Source organism: Camelus bactrianus, chromosome 4, assembly GCF_048773025.1.
Source record: "Camelus bactrianus isolate YW-2024 breed Bactrian camel chromosome 4, ASM4877302v1, whole genome shotgun sequence".
In the NCBI taxonomy this organism is placed as follows: Eukaryota; Metazoa; Chordata; class Mammalia; order Artiodactyla; family Camelidae; genus Camelus; species Camelus bactrianus.
Window position 1 is genome coordinate 21675121 of NC_133542.1, and position 15079 is coordinate 21690199.

The 15079-nt window shown below is 43.8% G+C and overlaps 1 pseudogene; it reads left to right on the forward strand.

Moving 5' to 3' along the window:
* The window catches only part of LOC105061920 (small ribosomal subunit protein eS24 pseudogene), a 38221-nt pseudogene that overhangs the window by 3847 nt on the left and 19295 nt on the right, over positions 1–15079 (forward strand).

Sequence of the window (15079 nt, forward strand, 5' to 3'; positions counted from 1 at the left end):
AGCAGTGCGCTGGCCAGGAGGCAGAGCTTCCTGATCAAAGCAGGGTCTGTAAATGGGCACTGCCAGTAACGGTAGCAGCAAGAAACACACAGGAAGGAACAGAGAAGAGCACCCTCTTCAGTTAGTAGCATCGGGGAACTCTTGTCTTTGCAAGAGAAATGTACTTGGTGGACTGCTTGGTTAAGCAGAATAGAAATGTACTTGGTTGAGGCAGAAATCTGGTATCCATCAAGGCCGGCAGGATCAGGATGAGCAAGATGATACAGAAAGGAAAGTTTAAGGAGCCACACATGCTGGGCGAAAATATTTGCCACACATGTACCTAGCCAAGGACTTACATCCAAGATATATAAAGAACTCTTATGGCACAATAAGAAAACAAATCACCCAATTAAAAGTAGGCAGAAGATCCGAACAAGTATCTCACAAAAGAAGATACATGAGCAGCCAAAAAATTCAAGTTCATCAGCCATCAAGAAAAGGCTAATTTGAACCACAGTAAGATACCAAAACTCACGCACTAAGGTGGCTAAGATGAAAACAACAGACCATACCAACTGCTGGGCAGCAGTAGGGTACCAAGGGTGGGCAGTGCAAACAGTCTGCACAGGGCAGGGAATAAGGGGGTGCATGGCCTGTACAGAATTTAAAAACAAGAGCAAAACCACTAAAAGTCGGCCTGATTCTTATTATCACCATGCATCAGCAATTCTAAACAATGTCAGTGATAAGATATTCCTCCTCAGTGAGGACAAACCCCTCCCAGGCCCCCTCCCTTGATACCTCACTCTTGGGGGTGTCATGTGGTACGACCACCCTGGAGAACTGCTTGGAAGTTTCTTTTAAAATAAAAATAAATGACACTTCTACATATTTTTCCAGCAGAAATGAAAACACATGAAGTGAATGTTCATAGCAGCTTTCTTTACAATAATCCCCAAATGGAAACAATCCAAACGCTCATCAACAGGTTGAATGGCTAAACAACATGTGGTACATCCACACAACGTGATTTTCTTTCTTTTCTTTCTTTCCATTTTATTTCTTTCCTCTACTCGGAAGTGGAAAACGAATAAAGTACCAAAACAAGAATGCAACAAAATAACAAATCTTAAAAACATTATGCCGAGCAACAGAAGCCAGACACAAAAGAATATACATGGCTTGATTCCATTTATCTGAAGACCAAGAACAGGCAAATCTAATCTATAGTGACAGAAAGTAGAACGAGGTTGCCTGGGGCTGGGGCTGGGGATGAGTACTGACTAGGTAGGGACAAGGGAAATTTCTGGTGTGTGGGTAATGCTCGTTACAGGCATACCTCAGAGATACTGTGACATCAGCTCCAGACCACCAAAATAACATCACAATTAAGTGAATCACATGAATTTTTTGGTTTCCCATATAAAAGTTATGTTTACCCTATACTGTAGTCTATCAAATGTGCATTACATTTTAAAAAACAACTGACATATCTTAATTAAGAAATATTTTATTGTTAAAAAACGCTAAGCATCATCTTAGCCTTCAGCAAGCTGGGGCAGTAAATCAAAGATGGCTGATCACAGAGCACCATAACAAATAGAATAATAATGAAAAAGTCTGACATATTGCGAGAATTACCAAAATGTGACACAGAGACATGAAGTGAGCAAATGCTCTTTGCAAATGGCGCCCATAGACTTGCTCTAGGCAGGGTTGCCACAAATCTTCAATTTGTTGTTAAAAACGTAGTATCTTTGAAGCACAATAAAGCAGGCTGTGCCTGTAACTGACTGTCATGGCGGCTACATGAGTAAACACATTTGCCCAAACTCAGAAAAAATGTGCGTATTTTGTTGTGCATATTTTGTTATGTGTAACATTGTGCTTTAATGAGGTTGATACGAACGTTTGAAACAAAGGGAAAAGATCTAGAGTTAGGACCAGGATAGATAATGACTAATCCGAGAAGACATCCCCAGCTCTTCAGGGGCATTCCTCAGCAGGACTCCATCAGCATTCCAGAGATATGCCTGCAGACCACATTTGGAATGTTCAGTCTGGATGTAGACTGACATTAACTGTCATGGAAAGCAATGTGTAGTTTAATCTATAGGTATTTCTGTTTCTTTCCTCAGAAGTGTTTTTATGCTTCTCTCAAGTTCCTCTATTTTTAATTCCTTTAGACGTAGGCAAAACTGCTATTTGGATGATGATGATAATAATGATAGCAGCTAACGTTTATGGAACATTTACTAGGGCCAGACACTTTGCTAAGGGATTTACTTGCATTGTTTTATGTAATCTTCATATAACCCTGATTCTCTGAGGTTTTATCCCCATTTTTCAGATCAGGACCAAGGTTCAGAGAGGTCAAGTTTCTCGTCAAGGGTGCACAGCAAGTCAAGCCCAGACTGGCATGCGGTTCTGTCTGATTTGGAGTCTGTGTCTTGTCCTTGCAAACCAGAACCTCCAACAATGGACCCATCACTACCTGGTAAACCAGACCACAAGGCCCTCTAGAAGGGGGCGCTAAACATACCTGCAGCTGCAAAGTACTCAAGTTCCTTCTCCTGCCAACATCCTCAGGGCAGTTTTCCTTCCCTGCTGAGCGTTCTTAAGCACCCTCTTTCTTGCAGTTACCATGGTGCCTGGTAGATTGATGCTCCATTTATGGCCAGCAATCAACGCACAGCTGAACTGCCTATCCTCATGGACTCTAGGGGTGGGGAGAAAGATTCCTTCTTAACCTTCCACTCCTCTCCTGAGCTTTACTTCCTCCCTTCCCTAGGATTCTGGGAAGTTGATTCTTTTGAACTGTGACCATGACCGTATATATCTCTGGGTATATTCTAACAGGAACCTGCGTTCCTTCCACTAAGGTCTGGCCAGGGAAGTTATGCAGGACTCAGGGGACTCCTGGAGGAATTTGCTCAAGTCGGCTGGGGTCGGCATCCCGACACTCAAGTGTATTCATGCGGCCAGGCCTGTTTGACAATCAAACCCAGGTATGAACAAAGCAGGAGGGGAGATGCGGGCCAGTGCGGACCCCAAGTCGGGCCAGTCTCTTGTTTGAGGAAGTATAATAATGCTAGAGGCCCTGGAGGAGACGTGACAGGGAGGAGGGGGCCCCCGGCAGAAGAAGAGAGGGGAAGATAATGGAGTCCAAAAGAGCTCCTGAAAACGTGTCATCTTGCTGTTGCTGAAACCCTTTGAATACGTTAAATCCTTAATCAGAGTAGCCTAAGACTGCAATGACTGCATGGAGACACGTTAGTCCAGATAAATCCTTGCAGGTTTCAAAGATCTGAGGGGCCCCGGCACTTCCCTCTGCAGCGCTGCCCCCTGCCCTCTCCTCCATGATGTCATGATTGAAGTTTCGCTCTCACCACGCCTGGTGCAAGTTGACATTGACAGTTGTAGCACTCTCACACCGACTCTGGAGGATTATTAGCTTTGAAGCTATTTGGCCTTGAGCGGTGAATTCTTTTTTGAGCTCACACTGGCTTATAATATCCGAGAAGGCTTGCTCCACTCTGGCCCCGGCTTGAATTAGGAGAGGAGGCCGCTTTCCAACTTGGAACTGATACCAGCAGGAACAGAACGGGGAATATTATCCATTTCTGATGGGCAACAAAGTTAGTGTTCTCAAATCCCCCCGAGGCCTTCACACCGAGTTTCCATTTTAACATCAGAGTTGGAGCCGCAGCCCGGGCTCGCCTCTGCCTGGAACCGCCGCGCAGCCTCGCAGCTGGACGCAGAGGAGGACTTGAGGAATACATGCTCTTCTGGCCTCTAATCTGTTTGTTATTAGGCTGTTGGAAACCCCTCAGTGGGGCTGGAAGCTGATGTCAGAACAGTATAATTCAAGTGAATGTTTGAAAAAAACAGTAGAAGGGGGAGAAAAAAAGCTCCCTTCTGTGATAATTTGCATGTGGTGAATGCAAGTGTCTGGGGGGATTAATTAGCTGAACAAAGCTGGGCAAGGGACTGCCAGGGAATTGGCAAAAATAGTGACCTGGAGAGCGTCTGACTCGCTCTTAATTTTGTCTCAGGATTTAAGCAAATGTCTTGCAAAGCTTATTCCAGGCAAAAGGGAAACCCCCCATCCCCATTCCCAGCCTCAACCTACGGCTTTTTCATACCGAGAGAAAACGTGCTCATCACTCCCCACAGGCTCTGCCACTGTCCCCAGAGCAGCTTGGGGAAGGGGGTGTCGTCTCAGCTTTGCTGGACCATCTACTGGAGTAAACTGTGGGTCTGCTCTGGAGTTCTCGAGAGCTCTCTTAGGAAAGAAAGAAAGAACGCCCAAGTTTTCAGGCTGCTGATGTAGGGAGAAGAAAAGTTTTCTTGAGATTATCACTTATTTATCTACAAGTTCTTATTTGTCTCACTGTTATCACTTATTCATCTGTCTGTGTGAAGGTCAATCTTCCCCAATGCTACTTGTGTCCATAATTCATGGGCTGTATCTCTCCTGATGCAACTGGTTTTCTGGATGTGCCAGCCTAGGAGCTTAAAGAAACCCAAATGATACACCTTCAGATTAGAGCTGGCCCTGGTGTTTCCACTGGCTGGAATAAACTCGGCACCACTGCCAAACATCAAAACCAAAGAAGTCAACGTGCCAGGAGAAGATGCTAACAGTGGTGAAAGCATAACGTTCATGAGAACAGGGTGGCTGGAAGAACAGCTGGAGGGGGTGGAGTAAGTGATGACGCAAAACATCAAACAAACATAAACTCAATTCCCCTTTCCAGTGGTTCAGCTGCAGAAATTTCTTGCGTTCTGTTTTGCTGATGCTCAGGAAAGTAAACTGTATCTCTTTAACTCTAACGGATGTTCCCACCCCCTTAGCCTTTCTGAAATTGGGACCTCTTCCAGCTGACACATCCATCAAATGTATCAGTGCCCACTAACATGTGATATTAACATGATGAGATGTCTTCCAGTCAGGGTGCTTGCAACAGGGAAATATGGTAAGAAGGGCAGTATTTAATCTTTTAAAAATGCCACTGAGACCTGGAATCATTTGTTCCACAGTGCAACTCTTGGAAAGTCTGCATGTGGCTAGAATCAAGTGCATTGATGACATGGGTACATGCCAAGGCAGGACTCTGAGAACTGGCTGTGTCCACTGAAATCCAGACAACAGATGAGTGGTGTCCATGTTGACATTCCTATTATTAACTTACTTAAGCAACTGATGGGTGCTCACCTCATCAAGGCTTACTTAGTTTGGCAAAATGATAAATTGCACCCACATTTTTTTTCTGCCCCAAGGCAAACTGGTGAGCTTGAAAAAAAAAACATGTAACTCTTTTCAGTCTGTTAATAATTTCCAAAGAAAAGGGCAGCCAATGGTTGAATAAATAAACCATTCTTGATGACAATTTAAGAAGTGGAGTAACAATATGTGTGCGTATGTGTGCTTAAGTGTATGGGAACACACAAGAGTGCAATCCACTCCTAATTAGTCCCGTGAATTTGAGAAGCACTGCAGTAGCTGACTCTGTATTTGAGTGTGGACATTTGTATGTACACATATAATATTTTGCAAAGAACAGTAAAAAAAAAATTAGCTAATGTCCAGTGTTAAATTAGCTAAAATTAGCTAATGTCCAAAGCATAAGAATTCCCAAGACTAATTTAGTAATTCCTAACCATAATTTCAAAGCTAGAATGGGCTGCCTTAGGAAGTAGTGAGTTCCTGGTCACTGGAAGTGTTTGAGTAGCACGTGCTGAAGGACCACTTGATGGGAACATTTTGGTTGGAGCCCTATTATCAACTGTTGGGTGTCAGATGTGGTGTTTTAGTCCCTTCCAACTGGAGAATCTATGATTCTATGACATAAAACAGGCAATGTCATCTTAAATGAGAGCACACTGATGACAGGATTATATCTTAATTTAGCACAGTCCATAGGACATATGATTAATGTGTATGGAAACGTGAATGGATTGAACTGAATGATTTCTGATACCCTTTCTTACACAAAGATGGGAGTTGATGAGTTAATTGTATTAGTCAGGGTTCTCCAGAGAAACAGAACCAATACGATGTGTATCTTTATATCTATAGTTACATATGGATATCCTAGTGGCTACCTACATATAAATATGAGAGGAGATTTACTACAAGGAATTGGCTCACACGTTTATGGAGGCTGATCAGCCATCTGCAGGCTGAGAACCCAGGGAAGAGGGTGGTGTCAGTCAGTCTGGGTCAGAAGGCCTGAGAAGAAGGGTCACTGCAAGGTGTAAATCCAGTCCAAGGGCGGGAGAAGACTTATATCCAGGCCCAAACAGGCAGGCAGCAGGAGGAAGAAGGGGCAGATTCTTCTTTCGTCCACCTTTTGTTCTATTCAGACTCTCAATGGACTGGCTGATCCCCACCCACACTGGGGAAGGTGACAGCCTCCACTAATTCCAACACTAATCTCTTCCAGAAACACTCTCACAAACACGCTCAGAAACAACATTTAACCTGGGCACATTGTGGCACAGTCAAGTGGACACATAAATTAACCATCGCATGAACGTACGTCAGCCAATGACAACAACGTACGTGGAACACATGAATTCCTTCCTCAAGAATGTATTTCAGTGAACCAGAACTCTCTCCCCTCTTTGAGTCTGTGCTCTGTGAATCTGTGACATTTGGTAGTGCTCAAATGATGGGATTAAGTTACACCCAGGGTTATTTCACTGTTGACCATCTCTATCACACACTGTTACACACTCCTGAGGAAAGTTCTCCCACGTCCCAGCCAACACCAGCCTGCCCCGAGCACTGGCTTCTTGTCATGCCTCACGTCGTTCACTTTCTCCCAGGCAAGTGGACCCCACTCCACACTCTTGCATGGCTGGCACTGCTCACCTCCACCTGACAGACATCACAGGAACAGAATGCATCCGTTCCTGTTTTAACAAGTCAGTTTTACACACCGGTTGGAATTTGGTGGCATGTGAGTAAAAGGTAGGAGAACCATCATTCTAAATGTTCCCATGCTGTTGAACATGATGTTTGGCAATAAAACAGACCATGTCATGCTGTAATCTTTCACGCTCAAGTCTGTCTATAATGTTTAGTAGAGTTTTTCTGATGCTTTGTGTTTTGTAAGAAGTCAGGCTTCTCCACGTCCTGGCCATGATTTTCAGAAACTTTGCTGAAAATCAATGAAGGCTGGCAGAGACAGGGGAGAGCAACTTCTCAGTATGGGTACCTTAATGAAACAGCCTATGACAATAACGTAGGCATTCAGTAACAGTTAAGCACCTTGGAGAAGACCTGACATGTGCAACCATTTTCTTGACTTTGTCCCCCAGATTTGGTTTGCTCTTGAACGTTAGCTTTTAGGCATCCTCAAAAGGGCTCTTGGGCTCTGCGTGGGCCACACACATATATATGCACACAGCCACATAAGCACTGCCCTGCGCAGCCCCAGGGGTGGAGGGGGCAGAGATGTTTACGGGAATGGAGCTCTGCTCTCTAACTGTCACTAGCTACCTCACATCACAAAATTTAATCTTGCTTTCCTATGCGGATGTGACTCTGTCTAGTTGGTTTCAACATATTGTGGGTTCAACTAAGACTCTTACAGGGAGATAAGCTCTTATGATTTTTCATTCCACGTCTCCCACTTCCTTCCAACAACCTCTTCCCCACCCCCCGACCCCAAAGAATGCTGACCTCCACTTTTACACGGAGCACAGGGGCACTCAGCAAGTCTTCCCAGCGGCTTTTGATTTTAATTCAAGTGATGCGAGCATTGAGGACTTCTCAAGAGAATATCTTGCAAACTTCAAATTGCTATTGCCTTTTTGGGACATTAAAGAAAGTTTCTCGTGCCCCTAGGCTTCCCAGAGGACACTTCCAAACACCAAATTTGCTTTGACTTGAAGGAAGATGACATGTGTACGCTCAATAGAATGGTAAGAAGCAGGGAGGAATAAAGATGTAGCAGGGTTGCAAACTCACACTCCACTCCGATGTGCAGTATCAAATAGTTTCTGTCCTTCCTAAAGCTGGTCTGATCTTCCTCTGACACCTCCCCCCACATGCCAATTAACAATATCTGAGTCTCTTCCAATTTAAATGTTCTCATTTTCATTTAAATATTTTATTTATTAGAAATTCAATTCCTTTCTGGGGTCTGTTTAAATTTTCCCTTTTAGACTTATGGTTCTCTGCATGCAAAAGCCCTTTCTCCATCCCAAAAGGGTGGCAAAAGAGGTTTCTGTGCTTTTTGGTGGGAGAGGAGAAAGGGGACCAGATGGGATCCTTGGGATCTTTGCTGGTCTTTGCTGCAAAGTGGCAGGGCTGGTCAGCTCCCTGACCTGGGATAACCGTCCACCTGTCCTTTGAGGTGACAGTAATGGCACCCATTCCTGGCCATCCTTCCAGGTCTCATGGGCTATTATAGCCTCTTCATAATGATCATTGTTTTCATCCCTCCCACCTTCTCATTGCTATACCCTGGACCCTCTGTGGGCCAGCCCAAGGACACAAGGAATATAGAGTACTGTCTGGGGCTCCCAGGACTGGTGCCCTTCTGCTTCCACTGTGTCCCATGTTCTTGTATCATGTTGGAGGTGACCAACATAGACTCCAGGGACTTCTTGAGTCTGGAAGCCACCCCCTGGAATCCTCAGAGAAGTGTGACAAGAAGTGAGTCACAGGTCTCCTGATGTTCTCAGCCTTTCCTCAGTCTTTCTACCATGCCTCCTGGTTCCATGTCTTAGGACTCAAGAGGAGAGTCCAGGACCCAGCTGGTTTCCCTTGTCTGCCTGCCCTCTTTGCCTTCTTCATCCAACCCCTCAGGCTCAAAGCCTCCAGTTTCCCACCCCTCCATACCCCACCCTGACGGCACAGAGAGTAAATCTCTTTAGGATCTATTCTACCAGGCATGGCTCTCAAGATACTAATGGAAGCTAAAGGAATTTAGAAAATCCCTTGCCTTCTCAACAATGCTTGGCTTTGAGGATGATTTTCTTGCTTAAGAGGTCAAGAAAGTCAGCTCTGAGATTCAAACTGATCAATGGTCTCTTTGTTCTAGGCAGTATCCCTGGGGCCAGAAGCCCCGTGCCTCAGCCTTGGAGGTTGGAAGACTGCAGGCGAAGGTGATTTAAGAGAAAACCAAAAAGTTCGAAGTGTAATATTTGCAAAATATTACCCCTGTTACAGAAATATGATTCTGCGCTTTCAAGAAGCATAGTCACACACTTCCCTTTTAAGAAACGTCCATTCATACAATTTTCCTGTTTGAAACGTCCATAATTTTCGGCTTCCTTCCTAAAACACTTTCCCCAGAGTCATACGTACTTTAAAAAAACTGCCTTTGAAGGATTTTCTTCCACATTGATTTTCTATTTTTCTGGTGAATAAACAACACTGAATCAGCAGTAAGTGTTACATCTACCTGTTTGCTCTCTCTACAACCCTCAATTCCCCCCTTGCTAGCACCCTGCCCCCCACCCAGGGAACTCTGAAGTTACAAGGGCACCATGCAGAACAGAATCACAGTCCTCGTGACTGGAAGGAAGTAGGATAGTTTGGTAGCATCGTGGTGGGTGGTTGCTGTGATCATTACAAAGAAAGGATAGCCAACTTGGCTTTCATCGGGGGAATAAATTCTAGTTCTTCTTTGCATGTCATCTCTACGGTAATGGCCATGACCCCAAAGAAAATGGACATGGTGCAGAGAAGAGTACATTTTCCTCATGCTTGTCAAAGCATGTCAACATTCTCCCATGGAGCGTGGTACAATTCTCCTAATGCAATTAAGCAGCACCTTCTTTTTCCATGGAAATGCACTCACAAATGTCAGCCTGGCTTGCAGTCACCAGGCTGGGAAGAATTTTGTTATGGAACCCGAAACCTGGCCTGATTACATGTTTTGCAACAAACCCCCGAAGTTCACATGAACTTTTTCAACTGGTGAGTCTGACTGTGGAGTCACCATTAGGTTTTTAGATGGAAGACTTTGACTCAGTGGTGCTTAGTATCTGGTAGTCTTCTCAGTCTTCCCAAACCTTCTGGGAAACATGCTCACCCTCATTCTCTGGATGTGACAGGAAGCCACTTCTCCTCAACTAAACTCTGTGGATACGATGCAGCCTCCACGAGAGGCTTCCAGTCGACATCAGCTGGTCGCTGCTGATCAATCAACCACCAGCTCTGCCCACCAGCTCCTCCCATGACTGGTTCTACCTGGGCTGCAGTGAGCCTTGCCTTCCATGGAAGTGTGTGTGTGATAAGATTCACAGCTCCTTCAAGAGCGTAGATATATAACAATTACCCAGCGTGTTCATTTCATTCTCACAGATGCCTGGTGAAGGATTCCCTTTGTCCCTGCCCTGCTTCTGAGGAAACTGAGGCTAGAAATTGCAACTCAATGTCATGACCAGAGGAGTACATGACAGACACAGGACACAGCATATGGTGGCTGACATAGCCCTTGTCATCAAGGTACATACAATGGTTACAAGAATGGGACCTGTCTTGGGGATGTGGCACAGCGTAGCACTGAACAGCACCAGCTATAGAATGTCCCTTCCAAGACCACCTACATTTGGGGGGCCCAGTGCCAAGTGAAAATGCAGGGTCTCTTGTTCAAAAAAGCACAGAAAAAAATGCCATCGAAGGCACTAAAACACGAAGCTTTTTCTTTTCCTCTCTGGTCTCTCTCTTGACTTACCCTGGTGTTTTATATTTGCTATTTAACATCAATCCACATAAAGAGAAATTAAAATCTTAAATTATTAGCATCCCTTTTACCATTCGACTTTGTGGAATTTTAAATGTAAACATAAGAGCATTTAACTCATGAGGAATCATCAGAATTACACAGTTTCTATTTCGTAGCTCACACATGTAATTCATTGTTGCAAGAACAGTGGAGACATTACACAAAACGAACTCAACTATTTCGTTTCACTTGATCTGCCTGCATTCCAGCAACGCTCTGTATCTGGCCCACTGCTGAGTGAGGGGACTGAGCAGAAAAGCAAGTGTGGGTTGACCTCTCTCTCCCTTTCCTTCTCCGGCATCATTTTCAGCATAAGTGGTTGGCTAATAAGGGGAAGTAACAAGAGTACAAAAGGATATGATAGGGTTCATTGATCGTTTGTTTCATAGAATGCTATTACCCCTTTCTGCGTTAGAAGCAAGTTCTGGTTCAGAGGGAAACGACGGAGCCTCTCAGGATTGTCAGCACCCCGCTTACTCAGCCGTACACGTAACACACTTACCTCGTACTCAGTTTTGAGCCTCACTGACCCACACACATCAGGGCCACCAAAATTCTGTGCGACAGGGCCTCCCCAATGCCACATGTAAATGAGGAGGCAGATAGTTTGTGCACATCTCCTCAGGCCCCTGTTCTACTGCTCCGTCAGACTTTACTTACACACCCAAGTTCAAATATAAAATTATGATGAATCTCAAAATGGTGACAGGACAGCATTAAACCCAGTATGGGGTCCTCCCGGGCTCGGGGACCTGGGCCTGCACAGGCTGCATTCTGTGCACCTGCGCCACGCCTCTCTTTCTGGCCCAGATTCAAGTCATAGTCATACCATGTTGTGACTGTGTGAACTTGACGGTATTAGTTAACCTCCTGGAACCTCAGTTTTCTTCACAAATAGTGCTTATTTTCAGCATTGTTACAAAGGATTCGTTCAGCGTCTAGAATACTCCTTATACTTCCCCCGTACCTCTCAAACGTCTGAGCTAAATGTACAGCCGACACATGCCTTTCTACCAGTACCCCCTCCCAGCTGACCACTGGCGGGAGTACTAACAATTGCACGGCCTGCAGACCCTTTAAAGACAAGGAGTCTGTCTTGCAAGTCACAATATTCCCAGTGCCTTGCACAGGTCCTGGCAAATGGTTGGTGCTGAGTCATGGATGCAAAGCTGCATGAGCTGACTGTCTACATGACATGCTGGTGACATCTGTGGTGAGCGAAACTGAGATTGTCTTTGTCCCCACAAAGTCTACAGTTGAGGAGGGGAAAAAGACCTTAATCTAAGCAGTAGTGATGACCTGTGACCATGAAGACACATTACAGGGACCTCTGAGAACATACAGTGAGAAGCCCTGACTTAGTGTGGATCAGACAGGTGTTCCCTGGGCAGCTGGTTTCAGGATGCTGAGATCTTGAAGGGACAGTGGGAGCCATCTAGACAGTAAATCCAGGATCCTCCTGGATTCTGTTCTGTGAGGACTACTTGATCACAGCGCTAGTAAGGAGAAAGGAACGTTTTATCTCAAGGAGGGAGGGTAAGTGCATTCTTGAGCCTTCAGGCCCAGGAAAGATTTCCTGTTTCCTACAGTGTGTAAGTGTGTGAGTTTCTACACATTTGGAGAGGTGCCAGCACTGCCTGCAGTGTCCCCAGGTGATCAGGACATGAGGGCTGCTTCATTCTACCCCCGTGAGAGTTGATGACTTCTGCTTTTGGTCAGGTGGTAGCTAGAATCCCAGCTAGCCTGAGAGACAGTGGGAGCCAAAGCACTTTCTACTTAGCAGCTTCCCAGTGACAGTCCTGCAGCTGTCTCACGCTTTTACTAACTCTGTTTATTTTTTGAAATGAGGAAACTGAGATTCATGGAGGTCAAGTTACTTAACCAAGTTCTCACAGCTAGTCAGTAGCAACTGCACGCATCATGTAGCTGTATTACCATCACTGGAATATGAGGAATGCTGACACCGGCGCATCCTGCAGTCTTCCCCATTCCACTATCCCCCCAGTTACTGAGGCCAAAGACCTGGAAAACGTCCTTGATTTCTCCTTTTCCCTCAAATCGTATGTCCAATCCATCAACAGTAAATGTAATAAGTCACCATTTACATATACATAAATGATACTTATGCATCAGTTATTGCATGCTCAGGATTATCTCACTGGATGCTTACAAAAACCCATGAGATTGCTTCCATGTCTTGGCAATTATAAGCAGCGCTGCAATCTAAATGTCCATTGACAATGACTGGATAAAGATATGGTGTATATATACAATGGAATATTACTCGGCCATAAAAAAGAATGAAATAATGCCATTTGCCGCAACATGGATGGACCTAGAGATTATCATATTAAGTGAGTCAAAGACAAAAATCATATGATAACACTTATATGTGGAATCTTAAAAAAGGATACAAATGAACTTATTTATAAATCAGAAATACACTCATAGACATAGAAAAAAAACTATGATTACCAAAGAGGAAATGGGGGTCAAGAATAAATCAGGAGTTTGGGATCAACAGATAGGTGCTTCTATATATAAAACAGGTAAAGAAAAAAGACCTACTGTATAGCACAGGGAACCATATTCAATACCTTATAATAACCTATAATAGAAAAGAATCTGAAAAGTATATAAATACATGTGTATATATATATGTATATGTATAACTGAATCACTTTGCTGTACACCTGAAACTAACACAACATTGTAAATCAACTGTGTTCAATAAAAAATAAAACAACCCATGAGGTACATGCTGTTTAAGTCCCACTTTTCAGATTAGGACAGTAAGGCACAAAGAAATCGAATAGTTTGTCTGAGTGCCCATGGCTAGTATGTGGCAGAACAAGAATCTGAACCCAGGACGTTTGGATCCAGAGTGTATGCTTTTAAATCATTACATTTTAAGTACATCTAATTGACTCTACCTTCAAAACCCATGTTGAATTCATTTTCTCCAATTCAATAGCTGCAAACCACCTTCATTGTGCTTGGATTTCAGCCATAGTCTTATAAATAGTCTCTCTTTTCCCATTCTATAATTCCCTACAATTCCTTCTTCATAAAGAAGTCAGAGAGAGCTTTAAAATATAAATCAGATCATGCCACTTCCAAGCCAGAGCCCTCCAGACACCTTACCACAACCTGCAAGGCTCTCCATGATATGTGGCCTGTCTCCCTCTCTAATTGCACCTCATACCACGATTCCCCTCATTCACTAACCTCCAACTCCATTGGCTTCCTTGAATTCCTTGAATATACCCCCCCTTTCCTGCCACAGGGCCTTTGCACATGCTTATAAGATTTTGTCCCAGACCTTTACATAACTCAATCTCTTATTATTTTTTTCCAGGTCTTTGTTCAAATGTAACCACTTTGGAAAGTTCTTTCCTGACTACTCTGTAGTAAGCAAAATTCTAAGATGCTCTCCACGATCCCCACCCCCTGGTGTAATGTCCTTGTGCTGGTGGAACCTGTGATTTAGTGGGATCTATCTGCCCTGATTAGCTTACTTATCTCTTGACTTTGAGTTATTCAAAGTGGAGGTTATCCTGGGTGTTGCTAACTTAATCAGATGAGTCCTTAGAGGAGGAACAAGCAGTAACAGACTTTCTCCTTTTGCCTTCATGATTTCTACAGCTGCAAGGAATTAAATTCTGCCAACAAACACATGAGCTTGGAAGAGGACCCTCAAGCTCAGATGCAACCCAGCCCTGGCTGACCCTTTGCCTACAATCTTGTGAGACCTAAGCAGAGAACTCAGCTAATCCATGCCTTGATTCCTGACTATGGAAAATGTGAGATAATACATTTGTGCTGCTTTAAGCCACGAAGCTTGTGATAATTTATTAGGCAGCAATGGAAAATGAATGCAACAACTAAGATGTCTTCTCCACCACCACTCTCTCTTTTTTCCTGCATTATTTGTCTTCATAGCATTTTGCACTACCTGAAATTATACTATGCATTTATTTACTTGGCTAGTCTGACTGTCCCACTGGAATAGCATCTCCACAAGGAAAGGGACATTGGCTTCTCTACTCTTCAATTTCCAGCTTCTGAGAGCAGTGCCTGGCACACAGTAGGTACTCAATAAATACATGTTGAATAAAGGCATAAATGAATGCATGTGCATTCACTGTTGACCTAATTTAAAAAATGATTCTTAGGTATATTTCAGTTTAAACAAACTTGGCATGGGAATCTCAATTTCTATATAAAAAGAGTTTAGTACTGAGGTTTTTTGTTTTTGTTTTTTTTTTTTTTTTCCTAAAAAGAACATAAAGTATGAGACAATTTACCAAAAGTGCCATTTAGGTGCAACTTTTTAGGAATATATG